The sequence below is a fragment of the Ovis canadensis genome, chromosome 14 (genome assembly GCF_042477335.2).
Source record: "Ovis canadensis isolate MfBH-ARS-UI-01 breed Bighorn chromosome 14, ARS-UI_OviCan_v2, whole genome shotgun sequence".
NCBI classification, from domain to species: Eukaryota; Metazoa; Chordata; class Mammalia; order Artiodactyla; family Bovidae; genus Ovis; species Ovis canadensis.
The window spans coordinates 73,167,720-73,192,047 of NC_091258.1; the positions used below are offsets into that span (position 1 = coordinate 73,167,720).

At 42.9% G+C, this 24,328-nt stretch overlaps 1 protein-coding gene and 1 pseudogene across 1 annotated transcript in view; both read left to right on the forward strand.

The window, feature by feature from the left end:
- LOC138419209 (zinc finger protein 665-like) overlaps positions 1-24,328 on the forward strand; it is a 203,334-nt gene that overhangs the window by 29,640 nt on the left and 149,366 nt on the right. The window lies entirely within an intron of this gene.
- LOC138418521 (endogenous retrovirus group PABLB member 1 Env polyprotein-like) lies at positions 89-11,468 on the forward strand (annotated as a pseudogene).

A 24,328-nucleotide genomic window follows, 5' to 3' on the forward strand; every position in this document is an offset into this window, starting at 1 on the left:
TCTCTGGGGTTGCACAGAATCGACATGACTGAAGCGACTGAAGCAGCCATTGTATGAGCCAGGAACCAAGATGGGCCTGAAAATCTAGATGGGCTTGCTTTTGCTGACTCCAAAAATCCTGAGTCTGCTGTTGATCCTCAAGACAATGCCTTCCTGTCCTGGACTCATTCCTATGCTGCATTCCACAATCTAATTGCTGGGTCTGCAGAGCACTTCCCTTCTTATCAACTGAAGATTTCCCATGGTGCATTTCTCTATTTCAAGGAAAAGACTTTCTTCAACTCTATGATAACATCTAGCAAGTCTAAGATGGACTGGTATAACATACTGTATCTTAACTATGGAGATAATGTGACTTTCAACTTTGATTATACATTACCTTGGTTTAATGATTATTTTGCTGCACATAAGAAAGTAAATGGGTCTTGATCTGGTGGTTTTCTACCTCGTGTTTATCAAATATGGGATGAGGTCATATGGCTAACTCCAAAAAAGTGACGCCTACTATCTAATGCTCCCATATGCAGGGAACAAATAGAACCAACCCCAGAAGTTAGCCAACAACTGATTATAATGATTAGAAACAATTAGGATTTTTTTCTCAAGAAATATGCAATGTAATCATTCCTGTGTTTTCCGTTCCCACTTCAGGTCCTCCTTTTGCCTGGCCAGGCACTGATTGGGACTGGATCCCTCAGCCATGCTGTCTTGCACCAAACAGGAACTACTGGATATGTGGCTCTTACCAGTGGGCATGGCTTCCCCCTGGCTGGATAGGTGTGGTGGTCTCGGAGCAGTTTGGAAAAGAATTTCTGCCGGGAGCCAGCATGGGAGATCCCACCCATGACAAAGGTCATGAGGAAGAGGCCTGACAGGCAAAGGCAAGTCAGGACTCGAGGGACCCCCTGGACCTGCTTGAGCATCTACCCCAAAACCAAAATTTGCCTGTCCTGCTATTTTTCACTAAATTCTCTGTTACCAATGGGGGGGCTGTCCCCGACCACCTTTCTCTGAAGAAAATTAACTTACAGCTCTAGTTAATAAGTCTCCTGGGCATAATTGGAGTGTTTCGATTCAGACCCCTCTGATAGCTTTCTAACTTGCCTGACAGGCTTATCTGGACTTTTACAACTACACATGTGATTGTTTACAGCCTCTCAACTGCAAGAGGCACAAGAAGCTTAAAATATTCTAGGAATGTAGAGCCTTTTGAGGAGTTAAAAATCATTAGAATAGAACTGGTTAAGAGTTTCATTGTTGAGCCAATACTTGCTGCCAAGTTTTCATATCTTTTATTTGTTGATATAGTTGGTATATAGAAAAAACAGGTAGTAGCCCTGGCATTAGCAACATTAGATCTTTGAGTTAAGTACTTTCTTTGTTGTAACCCACTGCACCTTTGTTCTATAGGAATGTAACTTTATTTAGTACTTTGAGGGTGATGCAGATTAAAGAAAAAAACACTTCAAGGGAAAATGAGTTTTCTGGTTGATTAACATAAATCAAAGAAAAGAGCCATAAAATGTTAACAGGCCTTTCATCCAGAAGATAATGTAAATTATCTGAGACCTTTTGTATACAGAAAGGTATGCAGAAAGAAAGCCTCGTATGGATAAGGGTCAGGACTGCTGCCCTTGCATGACTCTGCATCTTCCATTATGTAAAACTTAGGGTATATAAGCTCCTTTTGAAAATAAAGTTACAGGTCTTGCACAAGCTTGGCCTCCCTATGTCGTACTTTCTTTCTGTCTTTATCTCTTTTTCAGGCTAATTCCCTGGAGTGCAGAGGCTCTCTGAGTTCATTTTCCTGCCTGGGCTTCTAAGACCCACTCAAGAAGGTGCGCAATGTGGGGCACCTTCTGCTATTCGAGAGGGCGCCTGCGGCCTACGTAAACAGAGCAAGTCTCTTGTCTGAGGCTTTATTGGCTTTCTGTGTAAACCAAGGAATATCAGCCTCTTTTCTCTCCATTTTCTTAACTGCAAATTCTTTCCTTATCTCTCTCGCCTCACCGTCTACGCTTTGGATACCCTGTATCCAACCGGGGCTGGACCCCGGTAAATTTCCAGACATGAGACAGAATGAAAGAAGAATAAAGCTTATTAGAGTGGGAGACACTGTTAGAACAGCAGGCCAGCTCAAAGGAGAACCAACGTTGAATGTTGAATGGGGGTCCTTAGTCCACTTTTATACCTAGGGTACAATGAGTAGGATAGGGGTCTTGCAGGTCATTTGCTGATTGGATGAGGTGTGTACACATACTGGGTGGGGGGAAGAGTAAGGCAAAATAAAAAATTCCTCCTCCCTATGGGGTAGGAGGGGAGACAGTTTATACTGTTCCATTAATAGCTACAGTGGAGGAGGGAAGGATAAGGGTCTGGTTTCTCCATTCCTGCATTCCAAGACCCTCCTTGGTTATCTCCTCTTTTGTTCTTGGGTCACCACATTCGTCCCTCTCTTTGTTTTTAGGGCCAATTCTTTGGTCCCTTTTGATACCCTGCTCATGTCTAACTGTCTACCTATTTCCCTTCTCAGCCATTTGGGAACCCAGTCTCTGGGATAAAGGGGCAATGACCACTCTGGCTTCTTCAGACTGTACAGGCATGTCATGGGGCTCTGGGTTCCCTTTGCCTGCTCTCTGTCAGGGTATATTTATGGAAGGAGATGAGAGTCCATGGAATGATAAGGTGGCTTTTTCAGCATTGTCTGGGTTTTGTCATTGTCATTGTTTTTCAGCATTGGCCAGGGAATATTCTTGTCAAACTATCACTTGGAGATTCGTTGTATTCTAGAAGAAACAAACTTAACAAGAAATTTAAAGGTACATGGCCCAAAGATTAATAGAAAAGCTGCTCAGGGGCTAGTCAGGAAAATCAGGACTAGACATTGGTTTGTGACGTTAATGTTTGTCTGGAGAAGACTCTTGAGAGTCCCTTGGACTGCAAGGAGATACAACCAGTTCATTCTGAAGGAGATCAACGCTGGGATTACTTTGAAAGGAATGATGCTAAAGATGAAACTCCAGTCCTTTGGCCACCTCATGCGAAGAGTTGACTCATTGGAAAAGACTCTGATGCTGGGAGGGATTGGGGGCAAGAGGAGAAGGGGACGACCAAGGATGAGATGGCTGGATGGCATTACGGACTTGATGGACGTGAGTCTGAGTGAACTCCAGGAGATGGTGATGAACAGGGAGGCCTGGCGTGCTGCAATTCACGGGGTCACAAAGAGTCAGACATGACTGAGTGACTGAACTGAACTGAGGTTTGAGAAGATGCAAGAATTTGGGCTCATAAAATCTTTACCTGAAAATATCTGACTGTCTGAAGGCCAGTTCTTGTGGGTTTTTCCCAGAGCACAGAGTGCCTTATTTCTGATCTCCACCCTGAACTCCTTTCAGGGGATGTTGAAGGTTAGCAGCTTGCAGTGGTCGCAATGTAATTCTTATGGAGGCAGCTGGCAAGTGCCAACTTCCAGTCAGCAGGGTCCGCATATTTGACCATGCTTTGGGGGCATTTCATGCCCATTGTGTCCCACGGTGCTGGGAAGGCTCATTCCTAAGTCTAATGAAGATTCCATTGACAGGCCACTCGGTGTGCTATTATTGAACTTTTGCGAGTAGCAAAAGTCTCTGGACCATACCTGTCTTACTAGCCTCATGGTCCAGGAAAATATTCCCTCTTGTTGTTTCTTCCCATATCTATAGTTACTTTATTACAATCATTGATACCATATGGAACTGCATATCAAGATTTTATCGCAGACTCAGTCACACATTTAGTAATGTAAGAAACAATCTTCTGAAACAAGTGACATAGAAAATAATATAGCAATAGCTAGCAGTTATTAGTAAGGCCATAAGTAAGAATTATAAGTCAAGGATTTTCATTAGGTATAGCCCAGTATACTCTAGGTGATCTGACTTCTTTTGTTAAATGACTATACCCTGGTGTTAGAACTGTGGTGTTGGAGAAGCCTCTTGAGAGTCCCTTGGACTGCAAGGAGATCCAACCAGAACATCCTAAAGGAAATCAGTCCTGAATGTTCATTGGAAGGACTGATGTTGAAGCTGAAACTCCAATACTTTGGCCACCTGATGTGAAGAGCTGACTCCTTTGAAAAGACCCTGATGCTAGAAAAGATTGAGGGCAGGAGGAGAAGGGGACAACAGAGGAAGAGATGGTTGGATGGCATCACCAACTCAATGGACATGAGTTTGGGTATGCTCTGGGAGTTGATGATGGACAGGGAGGGCTGGCATGCTGCGATTCATGGGGTCTCAAAGAGTCGGACACGACTGAGTGACTGAACTGAACTGAACTGGTGTTAATCTCCTGGTTGTATATCATGGAGCATCTGATCTTTATCTGAAGATTGCTTACTGAGATAAGCTTTAGAAACATACTTAGAGTGTCATTTTTAATAACTTAATTAAATCTTTTAGCAATATAACATAACAACAAGGAACTATCTCAGGAGTGAGTCTTAGTAAACACTGTACCTTAATTAACAAAACTAGAAACTTAGTTTAACAATTAACAAAGCTTAATATTCAGTGAAACATATTTTTTTCATTATGAGAGCATTAACCCTGTGGCCAGGAAAGGCTTTAACCCATCAAAAAAAAAAAAAAAAAAAAGAGGTTTGTCAGGGGACTGGAAAAATCCAAGTGGCCATCTTTGGATTTCCCATAGCCCTGACTCTTTGATTATAGCTATTGTTCACTCATTTTTTAACACCCAACTTAGGAACAGACTGTTGACATGTTTTAAGGACATCAGGATAGCAAAAGTCTAACCATGAGGGCTTATTTTTTTGTAATTTCTAGTACATCTATATAAGTAACATCAGCCATACAATATAACCTGAGGAGATCCATCACTCCTCCAACAATACTTCCCATGTAATTTAACATGTCAAATGAACTCAGGTAATTTAATATCTCTCTTTGGGATGTTTCAGGGGGCCTCTGAAGCATCCCAAAGTTAGCTAGAAGTAAAATGATTTAGGGATTGTTTTCAATAAATATCAAAAGGGTTTATAACATTCAGTCAGATAGAATCATATAGATCACTGTGCAACAATATATTCCCTTAGCTAAAGTAACAGAGAAGATTTCAAAGGTAAACATAGAACAGATCACTTCAGAGGTAAAGAAACTTAAAATCCATTATCGAAGGCAGCTCAACATCTCAAGAAAACTTGTATTTATGCACAAACTCTTCCCTTGGGGTACACTTTCTGTCAAACCTTATCACTTTCTGTACCTATTACTTTGTTCTCTCATCTTGAAACAGCCACCTGTAAGTCAGACCTCCTTCCTTTTCCCTTCATAAAATGTAATTTCATTCCTCATACCTTCTTTACTGAAAACACACATCATATTTTCCTTAAGCAACCAAGAATTGACCTTTATATTAGCATTCTATAGATTGGTGAACATAAAAACCAGTGATAATTTCTAAAAAAAAAAATTGCTTTCTTATAGAGAACATCTCAGGATGGCATAAAACATTATTCATGAATAGTCCAAAATCTTTAGTTTCTCTGTAAGAGGAAGTTAGTGTTTAGTAATTAATGTTTCAAAATCTTCTTTTATTTGGAAGTGATCTAGCTATTAAACTTCTAATAAACTGTCATCACTTAGTTTAACACAACCCTAGAAATTTCAGGTTACCAAAATCTAGAGAAGCTGTTTTAGACAGACATTTTTAAAGTATAATTATTCTTAATAGAGTTTATCTAAAAGCTCATATCTCATTTACATTTCTTTTTAAGTTCCTTCACTAGAGGTATTTTCCTTTCTGACAAACTTGTAACACATATAACAATATAACAGTGTTTAACTTATACTGTTAAACTTATAAATACTGTTAGCTTCTAAATACTTATAAATCCCTAGGTTTACCTAGGCACAATGAAAATATTATGCTTAGTGTTAATGACTCTTCAGTTCAGTTCAGTCGCTCAGTCGTATCCGACTCTTTGTGACCCCATGAATCGCAGCACACCAGGCCTCCCTGTCCATCACCAATACCCAAAGTTCACTCAGACTCACGTCCATCGAGTCCGTGATGCCATCCAACCATCTCATCCTCTGTCGTCCCCTTCTCCTCCTGCCCCCAATCCCTCCCAGCATCAGAATCTTTTCCAATAAGTCAGCTCTTCACCTGAGGTGTTCAAAGTACTGGAGTTTCAGCTTTAGCATCATTCCTTCCAAAGAAATCCCAGGGCCGATCTCCTTCAGAATGGACTGGTTGGATCTCCTTGCAGTCCACGGGACTCTCAAGAGTCTTCTCCAACACCACAGTTCAAAAGCATCAATTCTTCGGTGCTCAGCCTTCTTCACAGTCCAACTCTCACATCCATACATGACCACAGGAAAAACCATAGCCTTGACTAGACGGACCTTAGTCGGAAAAGTAATGTCTCTGCTTTTCAATATGCTCTCTAGGTTGCTCATTACTTTTCTTCCAAGCAGTAAGCGTCTTTCATGGCTGCAGTCACCATCTGCAGTGATTTTGGAGCCCCAAAACATAAAGTCTAACACTGTTTCCGCTGTTTCCCCATCTATTTCCCATGAAGTGATGGGACTAGATGCCATGATCTTCGTTTTCTGAATGTTGATCTTTACGCCAACTTTTTCACTCTTCTCTTTCACTTTCATCAAGAGGCTTTTAGTTCCTCTTCACTTTCTGCCATAAGGGTGGTGTCATCTGCATATCTGAGGTTATTGAGATTTTTCCCGGCAGTCTTGATTCCAGCTTGTGTTTCTTCCAGTCCAGTGTTTCTCATGATGTACTCTGCATAGAAGTTAAATAAGCAGGGTGACAATATACAGCCTTGACGTACTCCTTTTCCTGTTTGGAACCAGTCTGTTGTTCCATGTCCAGTTCTAACTGTTGCTTCCTGACCTGCATACAGATTTCTCAAGAGGCAGGTCAGCTGGTCTGGTATTCCCATCTCTTTCAGAATTTTCCACAGTTTATTGTGATCCACACAGTCAAAGGCTTTGGCATAGTCAATAAAGCGGAAGTAGATGTTTTTTCTGGAACTCTCTTGCTTTTTCCAAGATCCAGAGGATGTTGGCAATTTGATCTCTGGTTCCTCTGCCTTTTCTAAAACCAGCTTGAACATCTGGAAGTTCACGATTCACATATTGCTGAAGCCTGGCTTGGAAAATTTTGAGCATTACTTTACCAGCATGTGAGATGAGTGCAATTGTGCGGTAGTTTGAGCATTCTTTGGCATTGCCTTTCTTTGGAAATGACTCTTAGACATGTCTATATTAGATTAGCAAACAAATATTAATACTAGATATTTAATATTGCATATTTTCCAGTTCACCTGAATCTGATATTCATTTAGGTTAATTTCTCTTGTATTCAGAATTGTCTGATTTGTAAGCACTTACTTTTCTTTAGGCCAACTAAATTAGAACTCATTTATAACTTCAGCAAAACAAACAAACAAAGAAACCAAAGACACACACTGAGACATACAAAACCCAGACAGACAGACAGATCTTATAGTTTTCTGCTTGAGATTTAAAATGTTTGATACGCCCCCTCCTCACATTTTTTTTTTTTTTTCGCCTTGAACTTCTAATCTGCCCTAAGCTGAGGTCTCAGGCAAAGCGGACAATGTATTTCAAGGATGTGGAAAGGGTTAACATCAAGCTTTTTTTTTTTTTTTAAGGAAGGCATTTTAACAAGCTATATGTTTTTAATTGCATATACAAAAAGAACCAGTTTTGCAGTTTCCAAGAAAAAAAAATTCATTTCCACCAGTTTCCTCCGGAGTCTAAAGAATATCATTGCCATCCTGTGTCAAAGTCATCTTTCATATCTGTAGTAATAATTTTATAGCTAAAATATAGAGCAAATAGTGCTCAAATTGACCCTGATATCAGGAGCAGATCAGCTGATAAAAATCTTGAATTGTCCCTCTGGTGGGAAGTGAGATCTTTGTCCTATCAGATGAATTTGAAGGGCTAAGAGAATGTGCAGGAGTGTGGGAAGCTTGGTCCTTCCCCACCCTGAGAAACAGCAGTAGTCAGAAGGGAATTCTTTAGGATGTTCAGGAGTGGGGGAAATTCAGTTCCCTCTCCATCTGAGAGATAAGCGTAGTTAGAAGGGGATTCTTTAGAATGTTAGGTGAGTTTTTGATCCTTCAGGCTTTTGAATATAGAAGAAAGACCTAGATCAAAGAGAACCTCAGAATCCTTTCCTAGAGATCATATGGATATGAAAGGTCAAATAGGGGTCATCTAGGAAATCTGATGGTGAGAGACAGAGGGTGACAGGAGATAGGGAGGCAACAGAAAGACATGAGGCATAAGTCCCTCAAATCCGGATTCTGACAGGGCCATGAAGGACTGAACATAAGGCAATTCTGAGTCCTCTCCCTGCTTTTGACAAAAGCTAGTATGCCATTCAGAAGCCAGTTTTTATGGGGGGTGGGGCAAGGGTCCCCCAGTTTGTATTGTGGCCAGGCCTTTTGCAGGGTCAAAAATTTTCAGTTTCTGAGAATATAGCCAAGGGGTGAGTCTGAGAGAGGCTTTGAGGACATACCAGAACCCATCCTTTGCCTATATGCCATAGAATGGGGGTACTGAGATTCACCAACTGGCAAAAAAGGCATCACTTTTTGTCTCAGTGATGTCTCCGTGCAACTAATGGCACAAAATGGCCAAGCATCCCAACAGTCTCATACGACAGTGAGAGGTAATCCCTGAGAACCATGCAGCTAAGGCACCATGTGACCTGGGAAGAGAAAGACAGAGATTCCCCAGGAGCAACCAGGTGACTCACCATTTGGCGATTCCCTAAAATGTGGAAGGCACTCTTGGGATGGCTCAGAGGCAACATCTTCAGTTCACTTCAGTTCAGTCGCTCAGTCGTGTCTGACTCTTTGCAACTCCATGGACTGCAGCACGCCAGGCCTCCCTGTCCATCACCAACTCCTGGAGTTTACTCAAACTCGTGTCCATTGAGTCAGTGATGCCATCCACACATCTCATCCTCTGTCGTCCCCTTCTCCTCCTGCCTTCAATCTTTCCCAGCATCAGGATCTTTTCAAATGAGTCAGCTCTTCGCATCAGGTGGCCAAAGTATTGGAGTTTCAGCTGCAACATCAGTCCTTCCTATGAATATTCAGGACTGATTTCCTTTAGGATGAACTTGTTGGATCTCCTTTCAGTCCAAGGGACTCTCAAGAGTCTTCTCCAACACCACAGTTCAAAACCATCAATTCTTCGGCACTCAGCTTTATTTATAGTCCAACTCTCACATCCATACATGACCACTGGAAAAACCATAGCCTTGACTGATGGACCTTTGTTGACAAAGTAATGTCTCTGCTTTTTAATATCCTGTCTAGGTTGGTCATAACTTTTCTTCCAAGGAGTAAGTGTCTTTTAATTTCATGGCTGCAATCACCATCTGCTGTGATTTTGGAGCCCCCAAAAATAAACTCAGCCACTGTTTCCACTGTTTCTCCATCTATTTGCCATGAAGTGATGGGACCGGATCACTTCATGGCAAAGATCATGATTTTAGTTTTCTGAATGTTGAGCTTTAAACCAACTTTTTCACTCTCCTCTTTCACTTTCATCAAGAGGCTCTTTAATTCTTCACTTTCTGCCATAAGGGTGATGTCATCTGCATATCTGAGGTTATTGATATTTTTCCCGGCAATCTTGTTTACAGCTTGTGTTTCATCCAGCCCAGTGTTTCTCATGATGTACCCTGCATATAAGTTAAATAAACAGGGTGACAATATACGGCCTTGACATACTCCTTTTCCTATTTTGAGGCAACAGCTAGGCTCCTTAAATCAATCCTGACTGAAAGGGAAAGAGTGAAAGTGACAGGAAAGAAGGCTGAGGAATTTGCCTTACAATCCTATCGGGGAGGTGGTGGCCAGGGAACGCTGGTCTCTGTTTTGCTTCAATCACTATGCGCCTTACACAGTGCACAGAAGTTATCTTGCTGTGGGCATATGACCGTGTGGCCTGATCCATTCCATGTCCCCCTTATCCTCACATGGGAGTCTTCACGTGGCAGGCACCCTAATGGCTTTTAAGTGCCTGACCTGTGCCCACACAATATTGGTTGGCCTAGTCCTCAGTTGGAAAGAAGACAAAAAGAGACCCTCACCCATTCAGGCAGCAGCTGCTGGGACGCAGTGAGCAGTGGGGCTTTTGGAATACACCAGGGGGTAACCCTGGCCAGAGTTCCTCAGTTGCTTCCACAGCACTTGCCTATTGGCAGAGGGTCCCTAAGAGAAAGGAGAAGTAAGGAGGCTGGGAGGCCCCGTTTGGGCCACCAAAAATGTCGTGGTCTGGGCGCAGGTTCGAAAAGAATTTCCAGACATGAGACAGAACGAAGGAATAAAGTTCATTAGAGTGAGAGACACTATAAGAACAGCAGGCCAATTCAAGTGAGAACCCATGTTGAATGGGGGTCCTTAGTCCACTTTTATACCCAGGGTACAAGAAGTGGGATAGGGGTCTTGCAGGTCATTTGCTGATTGGATGAGGGCCCTATATTGGGTGGGGGGAAGAGTAAGGTAAATGCCTCCTCCCTATGGAGTAGGAGGGGAACAGGTTATACTGTTCCATTAATAGTTCCAGCACTGGGGATGGGAGGGAAGGACGATAAGGGTCTGGTTTTTCCATTCCTGCATTTCAAGACCCTCCTTGGTTATCTTCTCTTTCATCCTTGGGTCGCCACATGGCTGGATAGGGAGATGCACCCTAGGTCTAGCTTTTACTCTTGGCTTCATATTTTCAGAGGTTCCAGGGAAGCCTACTAATCTGCCAAACCTTAAAACTCACGGGGCAAAATGTGTATTTCACTGGTGCGATTATCTGGCTGTGGTAGTCCACTCCAGCATTCTTGCCTGGAAAATCCCATGGATGGAGAAGCCTGATAGGCTACAGTCCATGGGTCGCAAAGAGTTGGACACGACTGAGTGACTTCACTTCTCTGGGAACTACAGATCAGATGTTATAATAAGAGCTGATACTCTGGCTAACTTTCAGCCCTTAATGCTGGACAAATACAAATTAGAAAGGTGATTTTGCAGAACAGATTGGCCTTAGATATTCTAAGGGCTGGACAAGGAGGAACTTGTGCCATTATTCATACCCAATATGAACACTAATGTTACTTACTTTACTAAACACATGAACAAGATGATTCAGGCTACAGATTCCCCTGAAGCCTCAGTCACCTCACTTTGGGAAGTGCTAACCAGCTCCCCATGGTGGAAAACTATCTTAATCATAATAATTCTAAATGTTGTGTTTTTACTGTTTGAACGCTGTGTCTGTAACTGTGTAACTGGATTTCTTTCTAACCCTTTGAAAGCTTTTAAGTTACAAATGGTTGTTCAGGCTCCTAGGAGTGCCACAGACTCCTCCAACTATTACTTCGGCCCACTGGATCAGAGACCCTCAATATAAGGGTTAGGTGAATATGTTGCCTCAACAATTTAGGAGCAGTGCCCCATTGCAGCAGGAAGTAGTTATGGAACAGAAAATATGATCCATACCCTCAGCAACATAATTCTCCTAAAAGAAAAGGGGGGAATGAAAGAGTCAATTCCTAGGCAGGTTGATAAGAAGTCTGGGGTCCCCGAGGAGGAGAAAGGGGTCTGGGGTACTCAAGGAGGAGATAGGGGTTTGGAATTCTCCAGAAGGAGGAAAGGACAAACTTTTTTTTCCCTCTACATTCCTTAGTCTTAGTCACATAAAAAGGCTTTTTTTCTTTAAGTCTGGAAATGATGATTACCCTGCTTATTTAACTTATATGCAGAGTACATCATGAGAGATGCTGGACTGGAAGAAACACAAGCTGGAATCAAGATTGCCAAGAGAAATATCAATAACCTCAGATATGCAGATGACACCACCCTTATGGCAGAAAGTGAAGAGGAGCTAAAAAGCCTCTTGGTGAAAGTGAAAGAGGAGAGTGAAAAAGTTGGCTTAAAGCTCAACATTCAGAAAACGAAGATCATGGCATCTGGCCCCATCACTTCATGGGAAATAGATGGGGAAACAGTGGAAACAGTGTCAGACTTTATTTTGGGGGGCTCCAAAATCACTGCAGATGGTGACTGCAGCGATGACATTAAAAGACGCTTACTCCTTGGAAGAAAAGTTATGACCAACCTAAATAGTATATTCAGAAGCAGAGACTTTACTTTGCCGACTAAGGTCTGTCTAGTCGAGGCTGTGGTTTTTCCTGTGGTCATGTATGGATGTGAGAGTTGGACTGTGAAGAAGGCTGAGTGCCGTAGAATGATGCTTTTGAACTGTGGTGTTGGAGAAGACTCTAGAGAGTCCCTTGGATTGCAAGGAGATCCAACCAGTCCATTCTGAAGGAGATCAGTCTTGGGATTTCTTTGGAAGGAATGATGCTAAAGCTGAAACTCCAGTACTTTGGCCACCTCATGCAAAGGGTTGACTCATTGGAAAAGACTCTGATGCTGGGAGGGATTGGGGGCAGGAGGAGAAGTGAACAACCGAGGATGAGATGGCTGGATGGCATCACTGACTCAATGCATGTGAGTCTAAGTGAACTCTGGGAGTTGGTACTGGACAGGGAGGCCTGGCGTGCTGTGATACATGGGGTCGCAAAGAGTCGGACATGACTGAGCGACTGAACTGAACTGATGATTACACAACTCAATTTAAACTCTGTACTAGGGACTATATAACAACAATGCATCCTGCTTGAGGACAGTTTCTCCTTCCTGAAAACCCTCTGACTAATCCTGATATTTTAGAATGTATATTATGGGAGTGGATCTGGTAGGATCTTTCTATTGTTAAGTTCTAATCCTGTTATCCTAAAATGTAAATTGTGTGAGTAGGTCTGGTAAAGTTTTCACAAACTTGAGACATTCTTTTGACTTAGTGTAATAACTAATTAAAAAGTATATGATTCTGTCGGGAGCCACGTTAGGCATTACTGACAAAATGGAGGCATGGCCCCAGCCCCCTCTCTTCATTCCACAGGCATGGGCCCAGGATGAAAGAGTTAGGCCTTGTAATTCTGGCTTGTTTTTTCCTCTCCTCGGTTGAGATGACTGAAAAGGAATATTAAGGTGCTTATTGTTCTTGAGAGGAGCATGAGAAGGCACAAAGACTTCTACAGCTGTGCTCACAGAATAATTCATAAAGTTAATCATTGACATTTGTTTAAGGACTTTTATGAAAGAGTGTTCCAGGATGAACACATAGACCACAGCTTGAGGCCATGGGAGGGATTGCTATCTGAAGCCTATTTGTGAGGAAAAATGTTTATGGCAAAGGAGTTTACTGAATTTAGGGCTTAGAAATAATTAAAATAGTTAGAAGTTAAAGATTTAAGGAATGTTGTAAAGTTAGCGTATTTTACTATAGTTTATAGAGGTTAGGAATTTTTAGAGACACTATAGCTAGGAGCCTTTTTAAGAGATAGTGAGCTCAGGATGTTAGGGGCAAACAGGATTTAGGAAGATAAGTAGTAAACTGAGGAGTGTAGCATGAGTTACAATGTAATCACAAGTTAACTATAGGACACATTAGAGTAAGTAGATAATAGATGATAAGGCTGATTTCAAAAGAATCACTGAAGCAGACACTCTGTTTGAAGAGCAACAATGATTTAAGGACATAATAAATCTGGGTGAGATGGAACTGAAAATGTCAAACCTCTGACCTAATGCTTTTGTAAAAGTATAAAAGAAAATCTTAACCTTGAAATAAATAGGCAGTCCAGGAAAACTGAGAGGCTGTCTCATCGCTGACACCATCCATCCCTTCAGGTTGAATCCTTGGCTGCTGGAGCTGGACTCTGGCATAATTCCCTTGCTAAAGACTAGTGAGGGGGACTCTCTCCTCCCCCTCCCGATGTCTATGTCAGAGGCTTTCTCTGTCCCTGTTTATACTTTAATGAAACTCTGCTACACAAAGGCTCTTGAGTGATCAAGTCTGGTATCTGGTCCCAGAGCTAAATTTTCTTCAGAGATCAAGAATCTGACATCATAAACTATTATTGTGACCCAGATTTAATGTCTAATTTATATTTTTACCTACCTTAGGCTATCAAATACATTAGTTTGTGGGCTATTTTGAGACCTGTAAGATTAAAATGTACATAAGAGAATCACAGGGGACATAAGACGTGCCCTATAAATATGAACAAATTTCCTTCAGGACATGAATTCAGTCAGTTAATACACATAGAAATATTTATAAGTGGTGCAAAGTTGATAATATTGGGGAAAATAAACTCTATCTTCTCCTGAATTTATATTTTACAGTCTTCTTTGTTGTTCACATCTGACAGAGATTTCTGAAACAACAAAGAAAAGGAAGAAAATATATTCAAATTTTTGAACAAACAATAAAGTGCCTAATTACCATCAAATGATCATCTAATAATTTGACATTCCATTGCATTAAAGAAGTATTGACTTAAGTAATATATATTATGATGTAAACAAGTTTTTCTCAAACGCATTTGAAGCACTGTCATCACAAGCATGGAACAGAAACACTTTTTATAAAGAAGAATGTAGTTCTCATTACAGGAAAAATTTTCTAATAATTTTTAAAACTTATTTTTGGCTGTGCTAGGTCTTCATTATTGCACTGGCTTTTTTCTCTTTGTGTTGAGCAGGGTCTATGAATTCTATACATAAAATACATAAACCTGGCTGGGGCTTGGTTGGAGACAGGAGTCTTGCTGCTCCTTGTTTTGGCCAGTCCACAACATCAATATCTTTTTTTTTTTTTTTTTTTTTTGGCTATGTTGATTTGGTTTTGCTGCATGTGGACTTTCTCTAGTTGCTGTGTGCAGGCTTCTCACTGCTGTAGCTACTCTTGTTGCAGAGCACAAGCTTTTGAGCACAGGCTCAGTACTTGTGTTGCTCAGGCTTGTTGTTCCAAGACACATGGTATCCTCGCAGACCAGGGATCAAACTTGTGTCCAGTGCATTGGCAGGTGGATGTTTTACCACTGGACCATCAGGCAAGTGCCACTAAGGAAGTGCCACTGAGGAAATCCTATGATCTTTCAATCAGGATCCTCGTGTACCTATCTTTTAACTGGGGGGTTATGTATGTTAATACATTGCCATATAAAATTTGGTGTCCTCAACCAATAACTGATGATCTAAAAACCACTCCTGGTTTTTTCCAATTCTCCAAACTTATCTGGACCTGCTGAGGAGGAGGATGGGCCCAAGCGGCCCTTCCGGGTCTACCAAGGCCGGAATGTCCAAAGCACAGAATGGTGCCTGCTTTTCTCAATCCTGCATTTCCATCAGGGTGCACTGTCGCTGGGCCACTGCAGTGACTACTAAACTTGATCCTTGGATAAGTGGTATGTCAAGACATTTTTCTTCCTAGAGGTGTTAGTATGGAGCAGCCAGCCCATTCTAAGAGGGTGTGTGCTTTATATTCTAGCTTGTCATTCCCACACAAATCCAGTTCTTCTTTACTTAAACAGCTTAAATTAATTCTAATCACAGGAATATTCCTGGGTCCAGCCAACACCACACATCAACCCCTACCCCACCCCCACGACCGCCTCACATCAACCCTCACGCACCCCCTGCCGTGTGGCCACACCAGGTTTCAGTTCCCTGACCTCTGAATCGCTTCAGCCTCATCCGCAGGAATCCTATTGTTAAGAGACAACCTTCTTCGTTTCAAACGTAATTATCCCACAGAATTTTACACTTTTATTTTAAAAGTGTTACAGTTATTTAAACTAATGAAGAATCTATGGTGCAACCCAAGACGTGTAAAACCCTCTGTGTGCGTGTGTGAGTTCTTAGCCGCTCAGTCGTGCCCGACTCCTTGGGATGCTACGGACTCTAGCCAGCCATGCTCCTGTCTATTGCGATTCTCCAGGCAAGAACAGAAGTGGACGACCATGTCCTCCTTCAGGGGATCTTCCCAACCCGGAGATGGAACCCAGGTCTCCCGCATTGCAGCTGGATTCTTTTCCGATCTGAGCCACCAGGAAGTCCTCAGGTACTTCTCAACACTGACAAGATGCCTCAGGAACCGAATGTAGAAGCATGCGGGTGTCCTCTTGGCCCTACTCGATCCAGCTGGTCCCCGCTCGGTTCATTTCAGGCCACTTCGGCCCCACTCAGCTCTGCCCCTCACAACCCCAGACGCAGGCGTGTCCTACGCCACGCCCCTCACACGCTCAGACGCAGGGTGGGGGTGCTATGCCCCGCCCCTCATGCCATAGGACTGTCCTGTGTCCCGCCCCTCACACGGCCAGAGGCAGGTGAGTGTCCTACGCTCCGCCCCTCGCTGAGGCTTTAGTCTAGTACCAAGGGCGGAGGAGCCTTTTGCATCTCTACAGGATGCAGGTGAGTTTACAGCAAATTCTGAAGCTCTCTCTTGGTAGGTGCGGTGGCCCCAGGAATCTTGAGGTAGTTTTATGTTTTATTTTTCTTAACTTGCGCCTGCGGTATCCCCCTCTCCTCCATATCCGTGGTCTTGGGTCACCTCGGACCTCCTTGTTCCCCTACCCGTTCTGTCAGAGAGAAGAAATAGTTGACAATGCTTCGAGGTAATAGAGCTTTGATGGAGTTGAGTAGGAGTGGGTTGTCTTCATTAATTAAAATTAATTGGAGAAGGGAGATTGTTCTAGAATTGGGAAGATAACAGGAGTGCTGTACATAGTTGTGCGGGATGTAAATGTAGTTGTGCGGGTTATTAATAGGCTCAGGTCTTGGTGTGCAGCATGTGGGCAGATTGAATAAAAGATCTGTAGAGTAGAAGCCTGTTGAGGAATGGTATTCCTGTTAATGGGAGACTTCATATGAGGGCTGTTGCACGCATTGCTTCCAGCAGTTTATCTGCTCAGAGGAGAGGATACTGCTTTTACTGTGGTTAGAGTGGCCAGAAGCTTTGGAATCTAAGGGGGTATGAAGGAGGCGCCTCTGTCCTTAAACAGCTGGAGTATCTTCCATTTAGGTCTGAGTCAGGGAGGACACTGGGCAGTGACATTGGGGGCTCTCTCTCTTTGTGACTTCTTCACTGAGCTCAATCCAACCAAATCTCAGGGCCTAAACTTTGAGATGTCCCCAGTTGCTGGCAGGTTTGCCCCAGAGGACCAGCTTCTTGGTCTCTGTACTGAGTGCCCAGTGTCCTCGGAGTTGCAGCTTGTGTGTTTCTGTTGCAATGCCCATGCCCTGTGGTCTCTTTCGTGTAGCCCTGTTGCTCAGCTGCGCGTGAAAAATGGGAGAAATTGGAGGGGAGTGTTGGGGTCTGAAGGAGAGCTGTGGTGCCGGGGTCCAGCCCCAGTGAATCCAGGGTAATTTGAAGGTGGGGACAGAATCGGAGTCCTAGGAAAAAACAACAACAACCTCCACACACAGCAGAGTGAGCTCTGAAAAACAAATCTAAACTTCTGACTTACCTCCTGCAGACTCTTCGGTGACTTCCAGTTACTTTTGGAATAAAGCCCTAAATCCAAAGACCTTGTAGAAAGCAGCCTCTACCTGGCATTACCCCTCTTCGTTCCCTGTGTCCCAGTCAGACTGACTGGCTTTCTGTTCACTAAATACCTTCCTGCCTCAGAGCCAGCACTCAGGCTGTTCTCTCTGCTTGCAGCAGCCTTCCATTTCCCACCTTGCCAATCCTAAGTGTTTCTTCCTCATGGAGACCTTGTGTGATTTCTTGATGTACATCAAGACTTTCCGATAAATCTTCTCTTAGCACTAGGCCTGTTTCAGAGCACAGGTTGCAATAGTAACTTTAAAATGACGGATGTAATTGGGTGGCTGGCTGCTAGACTGTAAGCTCCATTATGTTCACTGCTGTCTTCCCAGTTTGGGGCCCATGTTGACACTCAGTACATTTGGATGGAAAGAAAAAATAGACTGGTCTTCCTTGTTTTAACCAGTTGTGTGTTTACATTTGCATGTGTGAGTGCATGGATCTGTAATTCCATGGTTTTATTACAGAACATCATCTCATAAGCATGTTTTGTGCTTTGTAACAGTTGAAATTGTGTCTTAAGTGTTTTCCATGCCGTTAAGTTTTTTTCTACCTCATCACGTGAATGATGGAAACAGTAGTAAGAGTATTGACACTGTGTGGTTGATGGGAAGAGCGGGTGACCCTGTAGTGACCATTTATCGTATAGTCGTGTCCGACTCTTTGTGACCCAATGGGCCATAACCCTTCAGGCTCCTCTGTCCCTGGAACTCTCCAGGCAAGAATGTGGGAGTGGGTTGCCATGTCCTCCTCCAGGGGGATCTTCCCCCCAGAGATATCAACACCATGTCCCCTGCATTGCAGGCGGATTCTTTACCGCTGAGCCTCAGGGCAACCCAGATACCTACATATGATACTGCATATTATAGTGTTCCCTGTGCATTCAGAAGGAGGAAGATAGTAAATTAATTTGTGAATATTTTTCTGTCCATCTATCATGTCTGTCTTTCCGTAGCTGACAAAAGATCTGGGATTCTATATCTCCATTGCACTTCAGCTTTCTTGAGCTTGTTTCAGGTATTCTCAGGGAACTCTCTCTGGATGCTCTTTGCTGCTCTGGTACTTAACTCCTGATTCTTTAGGTTCAGTCATCAGTTACAACCACCTGACCTCAGGTGCTGTTGTCTCATTTCTTAACTCTTTGATCTGAGCGAATTCTTAGAATGACAGAGCTTTCGCTCCAGTAAGATGGACACAGATATTTCTCTAATGTACTGTCATGTTGATGATAAGTTCATCTGTGTAAAATCTTTAGAGTATTGCTTAGTGTGTAGGAGGTGCTGAAACACTGTCATCAGTGTGATGACATAATCATCACAATGTGTGTTCTTTGAAAGCCACTGTGGACTTTATCGTCTCTGAAGACCCTGGTCTTGCTGTAATTCATCTAGATAGTGAATGTCCCTCCGTGTGTAGAGTGTAACACTTCTGCATAGACAACTCACTGATTGGATTTTATTTGTATATTCTTCAGGTATTGTCCACACAAGTGACAAATTCATATTGATTGGAAGATGTCATAGTCTTATGAAACAACAGGAAATTAGAGAGCCACAGTTTGTTCCAAATAGCTTTTAATGGATCTGTCAGAATGTTACATTACCTGAATTGATCCTTGCCCCTCTCACCTTTCCTCATTTCGTGTGAAAATAAGAATCCTCTCAATCACCTGTTAGTGAAATATACTTTCATTTCAGACACAGTTGACCGTTGAGGATGTGGACATCAAGCTCACTCCAGAGGAGTGGGAATGCCTGGACCCTGCTCAGAGGGCCTTGTACTGGGATGTAATGGAGGAGACCTACAGGAACCTGCTGTCTGTGGGTGAGGATCGCTTCCCTGTGAAGTTGGAATTTGGTGTGGGGGTATCTCTGTATTTTTCTTCTGTGTCTCTTGGCAGCCCACATTTTGCTTGACTGAGTTCCTAGCCTTGTTGATTTCGACTTGAAAATACTTTGTGACTGGCATCAGATGTTTAAGCTCATGCTTTCTTCAGGTGATCTGCGCACTGTGTGATACACAAGTTTCTCCATAGCTTGAGTATTTATAAAGCTGATTTCCAACTTTGAAAAATCCAATTCCCTGTTTTCTATCCCTGTGTTCTTGGTTCAGTAGTTCTTGGAAAGGAACTAGATACATGGATGCCTGTGTGCTCAGTTGGTACAGTCATGCCTAACTCTTTGCGACCCAGTGGACCATAGTCCTCCAGGCTCCTCTATCCATGGCATTCTCCTGGCAAAAATACTGGAGTAGGTTCCCATGCCCTCGTCCAGGGGGATCTTTCCTCTCAGGGGTCAAACCCACGTCTCCTGCGTGGCAGGTGGATACTTTACCTTTGTGCCCCGGGGAAGCCCAGGTATCTGTGTATTATACTGTATATTATACTGTTTCCTGTGCATTCAGAAGGATGCAGATAGTAAATTAATTTGCAGATATTTTTCTGTCCGTAAAAGAGGTGGGATTCTACACCTGGCAATGCAGGAGGCACAGGGTCTAGGTCCTCTCTAAAGCAGGCCTCTGAGCTTGTTTCTAACCTGGCTGGACACTGCCTTGACTATGAGTGCCCTGACTGCTTACTGTGAGTGCAAGGCTTGCAGCACCAGAGATAAGATAGGGGACAAATCTTGAGATTGTCGAGCCCTTGGAGGGACTCTGGCCTACTCATCCCCAGGCTTAGCAACATTATAGGCTTTTTAAGACAAACATATAGCATTAACAGAAAAACAGAGGTGCTATTTGCTCACAGATTGCTGATGAAAACAGATAGCATCCTGAGATTATGAGGGGGAACCCGAAACTGCATTCTTTGAAGTCTCACCCATGACCGTAACATGCTGCCTGGGACCTTTTCCCCACTGGGTCTCCAGATGGGCTGTGTCCCGGGACTTCCCAGTGCTGTTTGAGTCTGGATGTCGGTCAGAACCCAATTTGGTGATGTATCTTCTGCTGTTCTACTTCTCTTTGCTTTTATTGTTAGCATATTGAAAGTCAGCTCAATAATTCTATAAGTATATGTATTATTTATTTCTACAGAACAAGTCACTAATTTTGTTAACAAATCTTTGAACCTGAGACAAAGGTGACAACGTTTGGCAAAACTTTAATTGGCCCTGTGAGCAGTATTTGTGAGACAGAATGCCACTCCGCAGGAAAAAGGAGATTAAGGTTGATGAAGTTTTTATTCCCTAATGTGAAAGTTCGCCTTACTACTAGTTAGCTCATACATGGGACGTCTACACTGGATGGTGTGAGAATTGGAACCTTAAATAAAGAGGGCTGTACCCTTAGAAGTTACTGAATGTTTGTGACTCTCGCCCATTGAGAAAGGATAAGAATCTGCCCTGCTGGATGAGAGTCTGAATCCTCCTCTCCTATCATAAGGTACATAAAATGAAAGTGAAAGTTGCTCAGTCCTGTTGGACTCTTTGCAACCCCATGGAATATAGAGTCCATGGAATTCTGCAGGCCAGAATACTGGAGTGCGTAACCTTTCCCTTCTTTAGGGGATCTTCCCAACCCAGGGATTGAACCCAGGTCTCCCCTTCATTGCAGGAGGATTCTTTACCAGCTGAGCCACCAGTGAAGTAACGTGAGGTACATAAAGGTAAATTAAAATTGTCGGAAAAGAAGTTACACCTGGAAACAGAATTGTGCAATTAGTGAGGATGATTGTCCATATTGCAATGTCAAATTATATCTCAGCTGATCAGCTCCTCACTTTTTAAGTGGGCTCCCTCTTGAGCTGGCCCACAGCTTTAACAGTGTCCACCACTGCCCTTTCTGTCTCTGTTATCTTTGTCCTGTTGTGGCCTTTCACCCCTCTCAACCCCTCTGTCTCCCTCTCCATCAGATAGTCCCCTGATGAAGCTAACTTCCCTTGTCTTTCAGTGGCGGGAGAGGGGGCCCAGCTTCCCCCACTGCTGTCCCTACTCTGGCAAATTTCTTTACCCCTTCAGATTCTTCTGATCAAGTGAAGACCCACATCTACCCAGAGGGACAGTCCAAGATTTTCATCATCCATGTGCCCCTGTTACCACAGTAAATTGGAAAACTATTTGATCTGTATTTTAAATATAAAACTGTGACTATAGAAAGGGATGATAACGTTTTTGACACAGAGATTGCTGTGATATTCTTTAGAATCTGGAGAATACTGGTTAAAATGATTTTTCTTTTTTCTGTTTTGAGAGTACAAAACAATTTCTTTTTGCATATGGAATAAAAACAGCTAGCTTCTTAAAAAGCCCTGCCTACAGAAAAGCTTGAAGTTAACCTTTACCAGGGATCCGAGATGAGTCTAGTAGTAAAGAAGCTCCCTGCCAGTATGTGAGACACTGGAGATGTGGGTTCAGTCCCTGGCGAGGGAATATCCCCTGGAGGATGCAATTGCAGTCAACTCCAGTAGCGTCAGAGAGACATTTTAAATCTGTCTGGATTTATGCATGTCTCAGTGTGTGTCTTTGATTTTGGATAATACTGATGAGGTTTATTTGAAAATGAGCTCTTACTCAATTGGCTTTAAAAGAAAGTCAGCACTTGGCTTACCGTTGGTGGCTCAATGATAAAGCATCCACCTGCCAGTGCAGAAGATGGATTTGATCCCTGGTCTGGGAAGATTGCACATGCTGCAGAGCGACTAAGCTTGTGCAGCACCACTACTGAACCCCCCGTGCTCTAGTGCTTGTGGTCCACAAGAGAAGTAACTACAATGAGAAGCTCATGCACCACAACTAGAGAGTAGTCCCCGCTCGACACAAGGAGAGAAAGATGGAGCAGTGACGATGATCCATTGAAGCCAAAAATAATAAATAATTTTTTTTAAGAAACATTGTTTACAAATCAGGTTCATGTGGACTGAGAAATATTCAATATTAAATATGTAGTATTAATGTTTGCTGATCTAATAAAGACATATCTTGAGTCATCACATTGTGTAGTACTTCTGTTGTATTACACTGAGAGATTTTGGACTATTGATGAGTATCCTGAGATGCGGTCTATAATAAAGCAAATGTTTTTTAGAAGCTATCACTGGTATTTTTGTTCGCCAATCTAGAAAATGCTAATAGAAAGCACAGTTCATGGTTGCTTAAGGAAAGTAAGATGGGTGTTTTCAGTAAAAAAGTTATGAGAAATGAAATTGAGTTTGGATGCTCATAGCAGTGAGCAGAAGCTAGAAGCAATGTCTTTGTTTCCCAGACCGAGAGTCCTGATCATTGGACCACAGCAGTCAACAGTTAGGGCTGAGGTCCCTAGTCTTGCCTGCCGAGTCAAGAAAGAATTCAGATGAAGAAGCACAAGGTCAAGAGTAAAGGAAAAAGTTTATTGAAAGGAAAAGTACATGCAGAAAGTCACATGAGCTAGCTCAGAGAGAGAGCCCCACCTTTGGGAAGTGTCAATTCTTTAGAAAGGTACAGTTTTCCAGGTCTTCGTGTTCCCTTGGGCCAGTCACCTTCCTTTGTCCCCTCTGGTTAATTTGTCTCAGCACTCTCCCCTGGGGTGCAGACGCATACCCTAGCCAAGATGAATCTCAAAGTGAAGGCTTCTGGGAGGACCAAGACTCGTTATGGCCTGGAATTATCCTCTGACTTGACCTCAGTGAACTTTTCTGCACATGTGTAGTGTCTCCCTTAATAGAAAGGGTTTTTTCCTTTCTTTGTCCTTGCCATGATTATTCCCTTGAGGTAAGAGACAAAGACTGGCCATTTACCCTGTTTTTGTTATAGATTCCTATAGATTTCTCAACTGGAGGCCAGCTATGTCTTATCTCAGTGAATGCAGAGATGAGGAGACTGATTGTAGATATTCAACCTGTAGCCCATCTGTCGCCTATGTGAAAATTGTATTTTATTAGGGAAAAACAAATTACGTCTGATTTATAAATGGCTGTTTATAAATGATAAAAGTCATTTAAGGAAAAAAAGAGTGAGAGGTTTATGGAAATTGGATTCCAAAGAAAGAAGTCCCAAAGGGTAGGTCTTTATATGATCTTTACAGTGTGTCATTTGACTCCTGTTAATGTTCTTGCTTCACTTTGGGGAGCATGTAATGAGGTGTTTCAAAGGGATTTGTTTCCTCGTCCCCCTTCTGTGCTGGATTCCATGGGATGTCCACTTTTTGGTCCATGTAGAGCAATGGTAACACCTCCAGAGACATAATCCTTGGAGCCAGCCTGGTTCTCTTCCTATTTGCTGCACTTGGGAGACCTCACTGGAAGAAGGGGAAAGACTGGCAGCTCTTCAGTTGCATTTGGTGTCTCAGATCCTGCACAGAGCTGCCTTCAACCTGTCTTTCTGTTCAGAGCCCTCAGCTATTCCTGTTGCTACTGCATTTACTACAACCTTCAGAGGTGTGTGTAACAGGAATGTGGTTTGGATCTTCTGTGATTGTAACTCAGGAAACCTGTAACGACAGTGAACACTGAGGTCCTCTCTTGGATCCCCAGTCCTGCACATGATGCATATATGAATCAGGCTGTGTGTTCCCTCCTTGCTCATACTGTACAAAATGACCCATGCTCATCCACTGAACCACATTTTCAGGACACGACCTGAATTGAAATGTTGGGGGTGGTACCTCAGAAACCATTTCTAGGTGAGATGGCTGATTAAGGCTGTTAGTTACGCAGATCAGTTCTCGTGTCTCACTTGACCTTATCTTTTTAAACTCCTGGAGTTTGTTGTAACCTTTTGTGATCTGCTCTGCCCAAGTGGGCCCTGGTGGTAAGAACATGTATGAATCTGTAGGTCTGGGTTTCAGTCCTGCTTTGCTCTTTACTTTCGTGTACCGTGGGGTTGTGTACATGAACC